A 15,204-nucleotide genomic window follows, 5' to 3' on the forward strand; every position below is an offset into this window, starting at 1 on the left:
CCCCCTGCTGAAATTCCGAACGGATCAGGATACCTCCCAGACCGATAGTACCACCTCAGGCAACTGTGGCTGGTTTGACAGTGCCAAGTGCCTCCTGCAAACTGACATCAGGAACCTGGCCGGGTGACTTTTGTTTCTCTGGGGAAAGGCCGTGGTTAATGTACAGGGCCGGGTGTCCTGAGTGGCCGGCTGCCTGCTGAAATTCCGCATGGATCAGGATACCTCCCAGATGGAAAGTGGCCCCACAGGCAACTGTGGCTGGTTTGACAGTGCCAAGTGCCTCCTGCAAACTGACATCAGGAACCTGGCCTGGTGACTTTTGTTTCTCAGGGGAAAAGCCATCATTCTTCTCCAGTGCCCGTTGGCCCGGAGTGGCCGGCTGCCTGCTCAAATTCCGCACGGATCAGGATACCTCCCAGATGGAAAGTACCACCACAGGCAACTGTGGCTGGTTTGACAGTGCCATGTGCCCCCTGCAAACTGACATCAGGAGCCTGGCCTGGTGTCTTTTGTTTCTCAGGGGAAAGGCTTTCGTTCCTATCCATGGACGGCTGGCCAATAGTGGCTGGCTGTCTGCTGAAATTCCGCACGGTTGAAGATACCTCCCAGATGGAAAGTACCACCACAGGCAACTGTGGCTGGTTTGACAGTGCCAAGTGCTTCCTGCAAACTGACATCAGAAACCTGGCCTGGTGATTTTCTTTCTCAGGGGAAAGGCCATGGCTCATGTCCAGGGCCCGGTGGCCCCTACTTGCCTGCTGCCTGCTGAAATTCCACACGGATCAGGATACCTCCCAGATGTAAGGTGCCACCACAGGCAACTGTGGCTGGTTTGACAGTGCCAAGTGCCTCCTGCAAACTGACATCAGGAACCTGGCCTTGTGAGTTTTGTTTCTCTGGGGAAAGGCCATCATTCTTGTTCAGAGCCCAGTGGCCCGGAGTGGCCGGCTGCCTGCTGAAATTCCGCACGGATCAGGATACCTCCCAGATTCAAGGTGCCGCCACAGGCAACTGTGGCTGGCTTGAGAGTGCCAAGTGCCTCCTGCAAACTGACATCAGGAACCTGGCCTGGTGACTGTTGTTTCTCTGGGGAAAGGCCATCATTCTTTTCCGGGGCCGCCGGCCCGGAGTCGCCGGCTGCCTTCTGAAATTCCACACGGTTGAGGATACCTCCCAGATGCAAGGTGGACCCACAGACAACTGTGGCTGGTTTGACAGTGCCAAGTGCCTCCTGCAAACTGACATCAGGAACCTGGCCTGGTGACTTTTGTTTCTCTGGGGAAAGGCCATGGTTCTTGTCCACGGCCTGGTGGCCCGGAGTGTCCGGCTCCCTCCTGAAATTCCGCATGGATCAGAATGCCTCCAGGATGAAAGGTGCCCCCATAGGCAACTGTGGCTGGTTTGACAGTGCCAAGTGCCTCCTCCAAACAGACATCAGGAACCTGGCCTGGTAAGTTTTGTTTCTCTGGGGAAAGGCCATCGTTCTTGTCCGGGTTCCGCCGGCCCGGAGTCGCCGGCTGTCTGCTGAAATTCCACACGGTTGAGGCTACCTCCCAGATGCAAGGCGCCCCCACAGGCAACTGTGGCTGGTTTGACAGTGCCATGTGCCTCCTGCAAACTGACATCAGGAACCTGACCTGGTGACTTTCGCTTGTCTGGGGAAAGGCCATAGATGATGTCCAGTGCCCCCTGGCCCGGAGTGGCCGACTGCCTGCTGAAATTCCGCACGGATCAGGATACCTCCCAGATGCAAGGTGCCCCCACAGGCAACTGTGGCTTGTTTGACAGTGCCAAGTGCCTCCTGCAAACTGACATCAGGAACCTGGCCTGGTGAGTTTTGTTTCTCTGGGGAAAGGTCATGGTTCATATCCTGGACCCGTAGTCCAGGAGTGGCCGGCTGCCTGCTGAAATTCTGAACGGATTAGGATGCCGCCCTGATGCAATGTACCACCACAGGAAACTGTGGCAGGTTTGACAGTGCCAAGTGCCTCCTGCAAACTGACATCAGGAACCTGGCCTGGTAAGTTTTGTTTCTCTGGGGAAAGGCCATCGTTCCTGTCCGGGGCCCGCTGGCCCGGAGTGGCCGGCTGCCTTCTGAAATTCGACACGGTTGAGGATACCTCCTAGATGCAAGGTGGCCCCACAGGCAACTGTGGCTGGTTTGACAGTGCCAAGTGCCTCCTGCAAACTGACATCAGGAACCTGGCCTGGTAACTTTTGTTTCTCTGGGGAAAGGCCATGGTTCTTGTCCACGGCCTGGTGGCCCGGAGTGTCCGGCTGCCTCCTGAAATTCCGCATGGATGAGAATGCCTCCCAGATGAAAAGTGCCCCCAGAGGCAACTGTGGCTGGTTTGACAGTGCCAAGTGCCTCCTGCAAACTGACATCAGGAACCTGGCCTGGTAAGTTTTGTTTCTCTGGGGAAAGGCCATCGTTCTTGTCCGGGGCGGCCGGCCCGGTGTGGCTGGCTGTCTGCTGAAATTCCACAGGGTTAAGGCTACCTCCCAGATGCAAGGCGCCCCCACAGGCAACTGTGGCTGGTTTGACAGTGCCATGTGCCTCCTGCAAACTGACATCAGGAACCTGGCCTGGTGACTTTTGTTTCTCTGGGGAAAGGCCATGGTTCGTATCCTGGATACGTAGGACCGGAGAGGCCGGCTGCCTGTTGAAATTCCTCACGGATCAGGATGCCGCCGAGATGCAAGATGCCCCCACAGGCAACTGTGGCTGGTTTGACAGTGCCAAGTGCCTCCTGCAAACTGACATCAGGAACCTGGCCGGGTGACTTTTGTTTCTCTGGGGAAAGGCCATGGTTCATATCCTGGACCCGTAGGCCAGGAGTGGCCGGCTGCCTGCTGAAATTCCGAACGGATCAGGATGCCTCCCAGATGCAAGGTGCCCCCAGAGGCAATTGTGGCTGGTTTGACAGTGCCAAGTGCCTCCTGCAAACTGACATCAGGAACCTGGCCTGGTGACATTTATTTCTCTGGGGAAAGGCCATTGTACGTGTCCAGGGCCTAGTGGCCCGGAGTGGCCGGCTGCTTGCTGGACTTCTGCATGGATCAGGATGCCGCCAAGATGCAAGGTGCCCCCACAGGCACCTGTGGCTGGTTTGACAGTGCCAAGTGCCTCCTGCAAACTGACATCAGGAACCTGGCCTGGTGATTTTTCTTTGTCTGGGGAAAGGCCATTGTACGTGTCCAGGGCCTGTGGCCCGGAGTGGCTGGCCCCCTGCTGAAATTCCGAACGGATCAGGATACCTCCCAGACCGATAGTACCACCTCAGGCAACTGTGGCTGGTTTGACAGTGCCAAGTGCCTCCTGCAAACTGACATCAGGAACCTGGCCGGGTGACTTTTGTTTCTCTGGGGAAAGGCCGTGGTTAATGTACAGGGCCGGGTGTCCTGAGTGGCCGGCTGCCTGCTGAAATTCCGCATGGATCAGGATACCTCCCAGATGGAAAGTGGCCCCACAGGCAACTGTGGCTGGTTTGACAGTGCCAAGTGCCTCCTGCAAACTGACATCAGGAACCTGGCCTGGTGACTTTTGTTTCTCAGGGGAAAAGCCATCATTCTTCTCCAGTGCCCGTTGGCCCGGAGTGGACGGGTGCCTGCTCAAATTCCGCACGGATCAGGATACCTCCCAGATGGAAAGTACCACCACAGGCAACTGTGGCTGGTTTGACAGTGCCAAGTGCCTCCTGCAAACTGACATCAGGAGCCTGGCCTGGTGTCTTTTGTTTCTCAGGGGAAAGGCTTTCGTTCCTATCCATGGACGGCTGGCCAATAGTGGCTGGCTGTCTGCTGAAATTCCGCACGGTTGAAGATACCTCCCAGATGGAAAGTACCACCACAGGCAACTGTGGCTGGTTTGACAGTGCCAAGTGCTTCCTGCAAACTGACATCAGAAACCTGGCCTGGTGATTTTCTTTCTCAGGGGAAAGGCCATGGCTCATGTCCAGGGCCCGGTGGCCCCTACTTGCCTGCTGCCTGCTGAAATTCCACACGGATCAGGATACCTCCCAGATGTAAGGTGCCACCACAGGCAACTGTGGCTGGTTTGACAGTGCCAAGTGCCTCCTGCAAACTGACATCAGGAACCTGGCCTTGTGAGTTTTGTTTCTCTGGGGAAAGGCCATCATTCTTGTTCAGAGCCCAGTGGCCCGGAGTGGCCGGCTGCCTGCTGAAATTCCGCACGGATCAGGATACCTCCCAGATTCAAGGTGCCGCCACAGGCAACTGTGGCTGGCTTGAGAGTGCCAAGTGCCTCCTGCAAACTGACATCAGGAACCTGGCCTGGTGACTGTTGTTTCTCTGGGGAAAGGCCATCATTCTTTTCCGGGGCCGCCGGCCCGGAGTGGCCGGCTGCCTTCTGAAATTCCACACGGTTGAGGATACCTCCCAGATGCAAGGTGGACCCACAGACAACTGTGGCTGGTTTGACAGTGCCAAGTGCCTCCTGCAAACTGACATCAGGAACCTGGCCTGGTGACTTTTGTTTCTCTGGGGAAAGGCCATGGTTCTTGTCCACGGCCTGGTGGCCCGGAGTGTCCGGCTGCCTCCTGAAATTCCGCATGGATCAGAATGCCTCCAGGATGAAAGGTGCCCCCATAGGCAACTGTGGCTGGTTTGACAGTGCCAAGTGCCTCCTCCAAACAGACATCAGGAACCTGGCCTGGTAAGTTTTGTTTCTCTGGGGAAAGGCCATCGTTCTTGTCCGGGTTCCGCCGGCCCGGAGTCGCCGGCTGTCTGCTGAAATTCCACACGGTTGAGGCTACCTCCCAGATGCAAGGCGCCCCCACAGGCAACTGTGGCTGGTTTGACAGTGCCATGTGCCTCCTGCAAACTGACATCAGGAACCTGACCTGGTGACTTTCGCTTGTCTGGGGAAAGGCCATAGATGATGTCCAGTGCCCCCTGGCCCGGAGTGGCCGACTGCCTGCTGAAATTCCGCACGGATCAGGATACCTCCCAGATGCAAGGTGCCCCCACAGGCAACTGTGGCTTGTTTGACAGTGCCAAGTGCCTCCTGCAAACTGACATCAGGAACCTGGCCTGGTGAGTTTTGTTTCTCTGGGGAAAGGTCATGGTTCATATCCTGGACCCGTAGTCCAGGAGTGGCCGGCTGCCTGCTGAAATTCTGAACGGAATAGGATGCCGCCCTGATGCAATGTACCACCACAGGAAACTGTGGCAGGTTTGACAGTGCCAAGTGCCTCCTGCAAACTGACATCAGGAACCTGACCTGGTAAGTTTTGTTTCTCTGGGGAAAGGCCATCGTTCCTGTCCGGGGCCCGCTGGCCCGGAGTGGCCGGCTGCCTTCTGAAATTCGACACGGTTGAGGATACCTCCTAGATGCAAGGTGGCCCCACAGGCAACTGTGGCTGGTTTGACAGTGCCAAGTGCCTCCTGCAAACTGACATCAGGAACCTGGCCTGGTAACTTTTGTTTCTCTGGGGAAAGGCCATGGTTCTTGTCCACGGCCTGGTGGCCCGGAGTGTCCGGCTGCCTCCTGAAATTCCGCATGGATGAGAATGCCTCCCAGATGAAAAGTGCCCCCAGAGGCAACTGTGGCTGGTTTGACAGTGCCAAGTGCCACCTGCAAACTGACATCAGGAACCTGGCCTGGTAAGTTTTGTTTCTCTGGGGAAAGGCCATCGTTCTTGTCCGGGGCGGCCGGCCCGGAGTGGCTGGCTGTCTGCTGAAATTCCACAGGGTTAAGGCTACCTCCCAGATGCAAGGCGCCCCCACAGGCAACTGTGGCTGGTTTGACAGTGCCATGTGCCTCCTGCAAACTGACATCAGGAACCTGGCCTGGTGACTTTTGTTTCTCTGGGGAAAGGCCATGGTTCGTATCCTGGATACGTAGGACCGGAGAGGCCGGCTGCCTGCTGAAATTCCTCACGGATCAGGATGCCGCCGAGATGCAAGATGCCCCCACAGGCAACTGTGGCTGGTTTGACAGTGCCAAGTGCCTCCTGCAAACTGACATCAGGAACCTGGCCGGGTGACTTTTGTTTCTCTGGGGAAAGGCCATGGTTCATATCCTGGACCCGTAGGCCAGGAGTGGCCGGCTGCCTGCTGAAATTCCGAACGGATCAGGATGCCTCCCAGATGCAAGGTGCCCCCAGAGGCAATTGTGGCTGGTTTGACAGTGCCAAGTGCCTCCTGCAAACTGACATCAGGAACCTGGCCTGGTGACATTTATTTCTCTGGGGAAAGGCCATTGTACGTGTCCAGGGCCTAGTGGCCCGGAGTGGCCGGCTGCTTGCTGGACTTCTGCATGGATCAGGATGCCGCCAAGATGCAAGGTGCCCCCACAGGCACCTGTGGCTGGTTTGACAGTGCCAAGTGCCTCCTGCCAACTGACATCAAGAACCTGGCCTGGTGACTTTTGTTTCTCTGGGGAAAGGCCATGGTTGGTATCCTGAGCCTCGTGTCCTGGAGTGGCCGTCTGCCTGCTAAAATTCTGGACGGACCAGGATGCCGCCAAGATGCAAGGTGCCCCCAGAGGCAACTGTGGCTGGTTTGACAGTGCCAAGTGCCTCCTGCAAACTGACATCAGAAACCTGGCCTGGTGATTTTCTTTCCCAGGGGAAAGGCCATGGTTCATGTCCAGGGCCCGGTGGCTCGCAGTTGCCTGCTGCCTGCTGAAATTCCACACGGATCCGGATACCTCCCTGATGCAAGTTGCCCCCACCGGCAACTGTGGCTGGTTTGACAGTGCCATGTGCCTCCTGCAAACTGACATCAGGAACCTGGCCTGGTGACTTTTGTTTCCCAGGGGAAAGGCCATAGATGATGTCCAGTGCCTTCTGGCCTGGAGTGGCCGACTGCCTGCTGAAATTCCGCATGGATCAGGATGCCGCCGAGATGCAAGGTGCCCCACAGGCACCTGTGGCTGGTTTGACAGTGCCAAGTGCTTCCTGCAAACTGACATCAGAAACCTGGCCTGGTGATTTTCTTTCTCCGGGGAAAGGCCATGGTTCATGTCCAGGGCTTGGTGGCCCGTACTTGCCTGCTGCCTGCTGAAATTCCACACGGATCAGGATACCTCCCAGATGTAAGGTGCCACCACAGGCAACTGTGGCTGGTTTGACAGTGCCAAGTGCCTCCTGCAAACTGACATCAGGAACCTGGCCCGGTGACTTTTGTTTCTCTGGGGAAAGGCCATCGTTCATATCCTACAAACTGTGGCCCAGAGTGGCCGGCTGCCTGCTGAAATTCCGCACGGATCAGGATACCTCCCAGATGCAAAGTGCCCCACGGGAAACTGTGGCTGGTTTGACAGTGCCAAGTGCCTCCTGCCAACTGACATCAAGAACCTGGCCTGGTGACTTTTGTTTCTCTGGGGAAAGGCCATGGTTGGTATCCTGAGCCTGGTGTCCTGGAGTGGCCGTCTGCCTGCTAAAATTCTGGATGGACCAGGATGCCTCCCAGATGCAATGTGCCCCCAGAGGCAACTGTGGCTGGTTTGACAGTGCCAAGTGCCTCCTGCAAACTGACATCAGGAACCTGGCCTGGTGACATTTATTTCTCTGGGGAAAGGCCATTGTACGTGTCCAAGGCCTAGTGGCCCGGAGTGGCCGGCTGCTTGCTGGAATTCTGCATGGATCAGGATGCCGCCGAGATGCAAGGTGCCCCCACAGGCACCTGTGGCTGGTTTGACAGTGCCAAGTGTCTCCTGCAAACTGACATCAGGAACCTGGCCTGGTGACTTTTGTTTCTCTGGGGACAGGCCATGGTTCATATCCTACAAACTGTGGCCATGAGTGGCCGGCTGCCTGCTGAAATTCCGCACGGATCAGGATACCTCCCAGATGCAAGGCGCCCCACGGGAAACTGTGGCTGGTTTGACAGTGCCAAGTGCCTCCTGCCAACTGACATCAAGAACCTGGCCTGGTGACTTTTGTTTCTCTGGGGAAAGGCCATGGTTGGTATCCTGAGCCTGGTGTCCTGGAGTGGCCGTCTGCCTGCTAAAATTCTGGACGGACCAGGATGCCTCCCAGATGCAAGGTGCCCCCAGAGGCAACTGTGGCTGGTTTGACAGTGCCAAGTGCCTCCTGCAAACTGACATCAGGAACCTGGCCTGGTAACTTTTGTTTCTCTGGGGAAAGGCCATGGTTCATGTCCACGGCCTGGTGGCCCGGAGTGTCCGGCTGCCTGCTGAAATTCCGCATGGATCAGGATGCCGCCGCGATGCAAGGTGCCCCACAGGCACCTGTGGCTGCTTCGACAGTGCCAAGTGCTTCCTGCAAACTGACATCAGAAACCTGGCCTGGTGATTTTCTTTCTCAGGGGAAAGGCCATGGCTCATGTCCAGCGCCCGGTGGCCCCTACTTGCCTGCTGCCTGCTGAAATTCCACACGGATCAGGATACCTCCCAGATGTAAGGTGCCACCACAGGCAACTGTGGCTGGTTTGACAGTGCCAAGTGCCTCCTGCAAACTGACATCAGGAACCTGGCCTTGTGAGTTTTGTTTCTCTGGGGAAAGGCCATCATTCTTGTTCAGAGCCCAGTGGCCCGGAGTGGCCGGCTGCCTGCTGAAATTCCGCACGGATCAGGATACCTCCCAGATTCAAGGTGCCGCCACAGGCAACTGTGGCTGGCTTGAGAGTGCCAAGTGCCTCCTGCAAACTGACATCAGGAACCTGGCCTGGTGACTTTTGTTTCTCTGGGGAAAGGCCATCATTCTTTTCCGGGGCCCGCCGGCCCGGAGTGGCCGGCTGCCTTCTGAAATTCCACACGGTTGAGGATACCTCCCAGATGCAAGGTGGACCCACAGACAACTGTGGCTGGTTTGACAGTGCCGAGTGCCTCCTGCAAACTGACATCAGGAACCTGGCCTGGTGACTTTTGTTTCTCTGGGGAAAGGCCATGGTTCTTGTCCACGGCCTGGTGGCCCGGAGTGTCCGGCTGCCTCCTGAAATTCCGCATGGATCAGAATGCCTCCAGGATGAAAAGTGCCCCCATAGGCAACTGTGGCTGGTTTGACAGTGCCAAGTGCCTCCTCCAAACAGACATCAGGAACCTGGCCTGGTAAGTTTTGTTTCTCTGGGGAAAGGCCATCGTTCTTGTCCGGGTTCCGCCGGCCCGGAGTCGCCGGCTGTCTGCTGAAATTCCACAGGGTTGAGGCTACCTCCCAGATGCAAGGCACCCCCACAGGCAACTGTGGCTGGTTTGACAGTGCCATGTGCCTCCTGCAAACTGACATCAGGAACCTGACCTGGTGACTTTCGCTTGTCTGGGGAAAGGCCATAGATGATGTCCAGTGCCCCCTGGCCCGGAGTGGCCGACTGCCTGCTGAAATTCCGCACGGATCAGGATACCTCCCAGATGCAAGGTGCCCCCACAGGCAACTGTGGCTTGTTTGACAGTGCCAAGTGCCTCCTGCAAACTGACATCAGGAACCTGGCCTGGTGAGTTTTGTTTCTCTGGGGAAAGGTCATGGTTCATATCCTGGACCCGTAGTCCAGGAGTGGCCGGCTGCCTGCTGAAATTCTGAACGGATTAGGATGCCGCCCAGATGCAAGGTACCACCACAGGAAACTGTGGCAGGTTTGACATTGCCAAGTGCCTCCTGCAAACTGACATCAGGAACCTGACCTGGTAACTTTTGTTTCTCTGGGGAAAGGCCATCGTTCTTGTCCGGGGCCGCCGGCCCGGAGTGGCTGGCTGTCTGCTGAAATTCCACAGGGTTAAGGCTACCTCCCAGATGCAAGGCGCCCCCACAGGCAACTGTGGCTGGTTTGACAGTGCCATGTGCCTCCTGCAAACTGACATCAGGAACCTGACCTTGTGACTTTCGCTTGTCTGGGGAAAGGCCATAGATGATGTCCAGTGCCCCCTGGCCCGGAGTGGCCGACTGCCTGCTGAAATTCCGCACGGATCAGGATACCTCCCAGATGCAAGGTGCCCCCACAGGCAACTGTGGCTTGTTTGACAGTGCCAAGTGCCTCCTGCAAACTGACATCAGGAACCTGGCCTGGTGAGTTTTGTTTCTCTGGGGAAAGGTCATGGTTCATATCCTGGACCCGTAGACCAGGAGTGGCCGGCTGCCTGCTGAAATTCTGAACGGATTAGGATGCCGCCCTGATGCAAGGTACCACCACAGGAAACTGTGGCAGGTTTGACAGTGCCAAGTGCCTCCTCCAAACAGACATCAGGAACCTGGCCTGGTGACTTTTGTTTCTCTGGGGAAAGGCCATGGTTCGTATCCTGGATACGTAGGACCGGAGAGGCCGGCTGCCTGTTGAAATTCCTCACGGATCAGGATGCCGCCGAGATGCAAGATGCCCCCACAGGCACCTGTGGCTGCTTCGACAGTGCCAAGTGCCTCCTGCAAACTGACATCAGGAACCTGGCCAGGTGACTTTTGTTTCTCTGGGGAAAGGTCATGGTTCATATCCTGGACCCGTAGGCCAGGAGTGGCCGGCTGCCTGCTGAAATTCCGCATGGATCAGGATGCCTCCCAGATGCAAGGTGCCCCACGGGAAACTGCGGCTGGTTTGACAGTGCCAAGTGCCTCCTGCAAACTGACATCAGGAACCTGGCCGGGTGACTTTTGTTTCTCTGGGGAAAGGCCATGGTTCATATCCTGGACCCGTAGGCCAGGAGTGGCCGGCTGCGTGCTGAAATTCCGAACTGATCAGGATGCCTCCCAGATGCAAGGTGCCCCCAGAGGCAATTGTGGCTGGTTTGACAGTGCCAAGTGCCTCCTGCAAACTGACATCAGGAACCTGGCCTGGTGACATTTATTTCTCTGGGGAAAGGCCATGGTTGGTATCCTGAGCCTGGTGTCCTGGAGTGGCCGTCTGCCTGCTAAAATTCTGGATGGACCGGGATGCATCCCAGATGCAATGTGCCCCCAGAGGCAACTGTGGCTGGTTTGACAGTGCCAAGTGCCTCCTGCAAACTGACATCAGGAACCTGGCCTGGTGACATTTATTTCTCTGGGGAAAGGCCATTGTACGTGTCCAAGGCCTAGTGGCCCGGAGTGGCCGGCTGCTTGCTGGAATTCTGCATGGATCAGGATGCCGCCGAGATGCAAGGTGCCCCCACAGGCACCTGTGGCTGGTTTGACAGTGCCAAGTGTCTCCTGCAAACTGACATCAGGAACCTGGCCTGGTGACTTTTGTTTCTCTGGGGACAGGCCATGGTTCATATCCTACAAACTGTGGCCATGAGTGGCCGGCTGCCTGCTGAAATTCCGCACGGATCAGGATACCTCCCAGATGCAAGGCGCCCCACGGGAAACTGTGGCTGGTTTGACAGTGCCAAGTGCCTCCTGCCAACTGACATCAAGAACCTGGCCTGGTGACTTTTGTTTCTCTGGGGAAAGGCCATGGTTGGTATCCTGAGCCTGGTGTCCTGGAGTGGCCGTCTGCCTGCTAAAATTCTGGACGGACCAGGATGCCTCCCAGATGCAAGGTGCCCCCAGAGGCAACTGTGGCTGGTTTGACAGTGCCAAGTGCCTCCTGCAAACTGACATCAGGAACCTGGCCTGGTAACTTTTGTTTCTCTGGGGAAAGGCCATGGTTCATGTCCACGGCCTGGTGGCCCGGAGTGTCCGGCTGCCTGCTGAAATTCCGCATGGATCAGGATGCCGCCGCGATGCAAGGTGCCCCACAGGCACCTGTGGCTGCTTCGACAGTGCCAAGTGCTTCCTGCAAACTGACATCAGAAACCTGGCCTGGTGATTTTCTTTCTCAGGGGAAAGGCCATGGCTCATGTCCAGCGCCCGGTGGCCCCTACTTGCCTGCTGCCTGCTGAAATTCCACACGGATCAGGATACCTCCCAGATGTAAGGTGCCACCACAGGCAACTGTGGCTGGTTTGACAGTGCCAAGTGCCTCCTGCAAACTGACATCAGGAACCTGGCCTTGTGAGTTTTGTTTCTCTGGGGAAAGGCCATCATTCTTGTTCAGAGCCCAGTGGCCCGGAGTGGCCGGCTGCCTGCTGAAATTCCGCACGGATCAGGATACCTCCCAGATTCAAGGTGCCGCCACAGGCAACTGTGGCTGGCTTGAGAGTGCCAAGTGCCTCCTGCAAACTGACATCAGGAACCTGGCCTGGTGACTTTTGTTTCTCTGGGGAAAGGCCATCATTCTTTTCCGGGGCCCGCCGGCCCGGGGTGGCCGGCTGCCTTCTGAAATTCCACACGGTTGAGGATACCTCCCAGATGCAAGGTGGACCCACAGACAACTGTGGCTGGTTTGACAGTGCCGAGTGCCTCCTGCAAACTGACATCAGGAACCTGGCCTGGTGACTTTTGTTTCTCTGGGGAAAGGCCATGGTTCTTGTCCACGGCCTGGTGGCCCGGAGTGTCCGGCTGCCTCCTGAAATTCCGCATGGATCAGAATGCCTCCAGGATGAAAAGTGCCCCCATAGGCAACTGTGGCTGGTTTGACAGTGCCAAGTGCCTCCTCCAAACAGACATCAGGAACCTGGCCTGGTAAGTTTTGTTTCTCTGGGGAAAGGCCATCGTTCTTGTCCGGGTTCCGCCGGCCCGGAGTCGCCGGCTGTCTGCTGAAATTCCACAGGGTTGAGGCTACCTCCCAGATGCAAGGCACCCCCACAGGCAACTGTGGCTGGTTTGACAGTGCCATGTGCCTCCTGCAAACTGACATCAGGAACCTGACCTGGTGACTTTCGCTTGTCTGGGGAAAGGCCATAGATGATGTCCAGTGCCCCCTGGCCCGGAGTGGCCGACTGCCTGCTGAAATTCCGCACGGATCAGGATACCTCCCAGATGCAAGGTGCCCCCACAGGCAACTGTGGCTTGTTTGACAGTGCCAAGTGCCTCCTGCAAACTGACATCAGGAACCTGGCCTGGTGAGTTTTGTTTCTCTGGGGAAAGGTCATGGTTCATATCCTGGACCCGTAGTCCAGGAGTGGCCGGCTGCCTGCTGAAATTCTGAACGGATTAGGATGCCGCCCAGATGCAAGGTACCACCACAGGAAACTGTGGCAGGTTTGACATTGCCAAGTGCCTCCTGCAAACTGACATCAGGAACCTGACCTGGTAACTTTTGTTTCTCTGGGGAAAGGCCATCGTTCTTGTCCGGGGCCGCCGGCCCGGAGTGGCTGGCTGTCTGCTGAAATTCCACAGGGTTAAGGCTACCTCCCAGATGCAAGGCGCCCCCACAGGCAACTGTGGCTGGTTTGACAGTGCCATGTGCCTCCTGCAAACTGACATCAGGAACCTGACCTTGTGACTTTCGCTTGTCTGGGGAAAGGCCATAGATGATGTCCAGTGCCCCCTGGCCCGGAGTGGCCGACTGCCTGCTGAAATTCCGCACGGATCAGGATACCTCCCAGATGCAAGGTGCCCCCACAGGCAACTGTGGCTTGTTTGACAGTGCCAAGTGCCTCCTGCAAACTGACATCAGGAACCTGGCCTGGTGAGTTTTGTTTCTCTGGGGAAAGGTCATGGTTCATATCCTGGACCCGTAGACCAGGAGTGGCCGGCTGCCTGCTGAAATTCTGAACGGATTAGGATGCCGCCCTGATGCAAGGTACCACCACAGGAAACTGTGGCAGGTTTGACAGTGCCAAGTGCCTCCTCCAAACAGACATCAGGAACCTGGCCTGGTGACTTTTGTTTCTCTGGGGAAAGGCCATGGTTCGTATCCTGGATACGTAGGACCGGAGAGGCCGGCTGCCTGTTGAAATTCCTCACGGATCAGGATGCCGCCGAGATGCAAGATGCCCCCACAGGCACCTGTGGCTGCTTCGACAGTGCCAAGTGCCTCCTGCAAACTGACATCAGGAACCTGGCCAGGTGACTTTTGTTTCTCTGGGGAAAGGTCATGGTTCATATCCTGGACCCGTAGGCCAGGAGTGGCCGGCTGCCTGCTGAAATTCCGCATGGATCAGGATGCCTCCCAGATGCAAGGTGCCCCACGGGAAACTGCGGCTGGTTTGACAGTGCCAAGTGCCTCCTGCAAACTGACATCAGGAACCTGGCCGGGTGACTTTTGTTTCTCTGGGGAAAGGCCATGGTTCATATCCTGGACCCGTAGGCCAGGAGTGGCCGGCTGCGTGCTGAAATTCCGAACTGATCAGGATGCCTCCCAGATGCAAGGTGCCCCCAGAGGCAATTGTGGCTGGTTTGACAGTGCCAAGTGCCTCCTGCAAACTGACATCAGGAACCTGGCCTGGTGACATTTATTTCTCTGGGGAAAGGCCATGGTTGGTATCCTGAGCCTGGTGTCCTGGAGTGGCCGTCTGCCTGCTAAAATTCTGGATGGACCGGGATGCATCCCAGATGCAATGTGCCCCCAGAGGCAACTGTGGCTGGTTTGACAGTGCCAAGTGCCTCCTGCAAACTGACATCAGGAACCTGGCCTGGTGACATTTATTTCTCTGGGGAAAGGCCATTGTACGTGTCCAAGGCCTAGTGGCCCGGAGTGGCCGGCTGCTTGCTGGAATTCTGCATGGATCAGGATGCCGCCGAGATGCAAGGTGCCGCCACAGGCACCTGCGGCTGGTTTGACAGTGCCAAGTGCCTCCTGCAAACTGACATCAGGAACCTGGCCTGGTGACTTTTGTTTCTCTGGGGACAGGCCATGGTTCATATCCTACAAACTGTGGCCATGAGTGGCCGGCTGCCTGCTGAAATTCCGCACGGATCAGGATACCTCCCAGATGCAAGGCGCCCCACGGGAAACTGTGGCTGGTTTGACAGTGCCAAGTGCCTCCTGCCAACTGACATCAAGAACCTGGCCTGGTGACTTTTGTTTCTCTGGGGAAAGGCCATGGTTGGTATCCTGAGCCTGGTGTCCTGGAGTGGCCGTCTGCCTGCTAAAATTCTGGACGGACCAGGATGCCTCCCAGATGCAAGGTGCCCCCAGAGGCAACTGTGGCTGGTTTGACAGTGCCAAGTGCCTCCTGCAAACTGACATCAGGAACCTGGCCTGGTGACATTTATTTCTCTGGGGATAGGCCATTGTACGTGTCCAATTCCTAGTGGCCCGGAGTGGCCAGCTGCTTGCTGGAATTCTGCATGGATCAGGATGCCGCCGAGATGCAAGGTGCCCCCACAGGCACCTGTGGCTGGTTTGACAGTGCCAAGTGCCTCCTCCAAACAGACATCAGGAACCTGGCCTGGTAAGTTTTTTTTCTCTGGGGAAAGGCCATCGTTCTTGTCCGGGTTCCGCCGGCCCGGAGTCGCCGGCTGTCTGCTGAAATTCCACACGGTTGAG

The sequence above is a fragment of the Passer domesticus genome, chromosome 1, assembly GCF_036417665.1.
Source record: "Passer domesticus isolate bPasDom1 chromosome 1, bPasDom1.hap1, whole genome shotgun sequence".
Classification (NCBI taxonomy): Eukaryota; Metazoa; Chordata; class Aves; order Passeriformes; family Passeridae; genus Passer; species Passer domesticus.